Below are 2,356 nucleotides of genomic sequence, written 5' to 3'. Positions count from 1 at the left end.
TAGAATGACAGTCTTCTCTTGCACATCTGCATATTCTCTCCCAGCCTTTTGTGTAAAGTAATATCAAAATAGAGACACATTTAGCTTTCATTGGGTAACATGCTTTTGTTTTTTTTTGTTTGTTTGTTTGTTTTTTTTTGTGCTCTCGTATTTCAAATTCTATCCAGAACAAGTCCTTAGCAACCCCAGGTTCAAGTATGCCTCTGGGCTTGGTCCACTGCCATCCAGTATTCATGCTTGGGTTTGGGTTTCTATTAAACAACATTAAACCCCTGGATGGAAGATGTGACCAAGCAAGACCCCTCTTCCATGCCATAAGTCCTTGCTGATGTCAGAGGTGACAGCAGTGGCCAATGTTGAAAACACACTGGACTTTTCCTTTGGAACTGGGCTGTGATGAGAAGTGCCTGCTAGGAATACCACCATCTTTTCCCTGACTCTTCCCCTCAAGTTTTTGAAGATATAGAAGAGAATATTCTTCTTTGAAGATATTGGATAATTTCAAAAAAACACGTTTCCAATGCATTGTGCTTTCAGATATTTTGGGATAAGTTCAGCTGTGGGATGAGCTGATTGATATGTTCACCTCCATAGCCAGGTGAGCCCGCCTCCTTAAGGAAGCCTACTCCATTCTTGGTAACAGGACAGGCCACTGAGAGATGGAAAGGACACAAGAACCCTGATATCATCTGGAAATTCTTCCCCAGGAAGGCAATCTTATGAATGAGATCTTCCAAGCAAATAACACCAAACTTCCCCAGGTGCTCCTCAATCTCTGTGTTGCCTGTCAAAGGAATGATTTTATTCTTAACCTTGGTTTGTCCACGTTTCAAGATGTGTCCCCAGACAGACTTCAGATTTGGAAATTCCCAGGTCACATAGGCAGTGTTTTTATGGCGGGGGTGGGGGGGTCACTTTGACAAAGACACCACTGAAAATCTTCAGATGCAGCCTTGTAATGGTCCTCTGTACCATTAAACGTACTCCATTAATTCTTTAGATGCTACCACAAAGGTCAAGGAATGTTCATCTGGCACTTCCCAACCATGAGGTTTCACTTCTAGTCATCTGAGGCGCATCCTGTTCCGTTGCTGCTGCCAGGCATCATTTAGGAAGCTTTCCACTTGCTTGCACCTGGGATCTTTGCCTTTCATCTGCTCCTTCTTTTCCAGAAGTGCCTGCTTTGCCTGGGTGGCTGTGAGAGCCTGATAAGTCTTTCTCTTTTTTAAATTTTCTGGAACCAAAGGGGGCTTTTTTCTTTGCTCTTCCTCGCTATCTTTCCAATGCTGCAGCTTCCGCTCATGCATGGAGGTACTTTGTAGCAATGAGGAGAACCGCTCTCTGTTGACTTGACCATAGAGACGTCTCGCCTAGCTCACAACTGGGAGAGCAAGCCCTCTCTCGGTAGTGGAGAACCACTGAGGTGTTGCTAACCTTGATTCCTACTAAAAGTTGCACAAAGCCATCTTCACACCACTTCCAATCATTTTAGAGCCCTATAATCTTCAAAATCTAGCTCTTCATTTAAGCTATACTGTATTCTCATAATGCTGGTGGCTGGGCTATAAACAATGAAACACTTCCCACAATGCATAGATAATGTACTTTCAAGAAACATTTTTTACATTGCACAAATAATTCATGAATGCACTTTATTTTTTACAGATTTAAAACATGGAGATGACATCAAGTCACCTTTGAAAGTCATCTTCAACTTTTAGTCCTGCTGTCCCTATAGGTAACTATATTACACGTTTAACATATTTATTCCCCACCCTTCATTAATGCCTTTTACATAAGTGTCACATAGATCCAGAACTACTCTATATATTGTTCTTTTATACATCTATGTGTTTACATACTGTAGATATTTTACAACTCTCATTTTTTATTGTACAATGTCTTACAATTATGTTGCTATTACTAAGCATAGGTCTGACTCACTCTTTTTAACTTGCATAGTATTTTATAGAAAAAAAAATTAAGATTTATTTAACCACTCCCCATACAAAAACATTTAGATTCTTGCCAGGATTTTATTATTATATATGTTGCTGAAATAAACATTTGTTTTTATGAATCCCTATATACATGTGTTACTCTAGGGTAGATACTGAAGTAGAATTTCTGCGTTATGCATAGGTCTTACTCTAAGAGGTGTTTCTGTCTATCAAGTTTTAGGGTCATAAAGGCTCAGGCACTAAAGTAAGAACCTCCTCAATCCTGGAGTCAAGAGTTTTAAAAATACTATCAGTTCAGCAGCAGTTGTATTTTTCCAATAGAAAGCATACTGTAGTGGAAATGAAAAGAAATGGACACTAACCCCCTTCTGCTGCTAATGAGAAGTTATGCAGCC

At 39.8% G+C, this 2,356-nt stretch overlaps 1 pseudogene; it reads right to left on the bottom strand.

Annotated features, from left to right (window-relative positions):
- Positions 1–533: 533 nt before the first annotated feature.
- LOC150007699 (large ribosomal subunit protein uL30 pseudogene) lies at positions 534–1,307 on the bottom strand (annotated as a pseudogene).
- Between the last annotated feature and the right edge of the window lie 1,049 nt (positions 1,308–2,356).

Source organism: Furipterus horrens, unplaced genomic scaffold (genome assembly GCF_987537825.1).
Source record: "Furipterus horrens unplaced genomic scaffold, mFurHor1.1.pri manual_scaffold_6, whole genome shotgun sequence".
NCBI classification, from domain to species: Eukaryota; Metazoa; Chordata; class Mammalia; order Chiroptera; family Furipteridae; genus Furipterus; species Furipterus horrens.
Note: the sequence above shows the minus strand (reverse complement) of the source record. Positions and strands in the feature narration are given on the sequence as shown.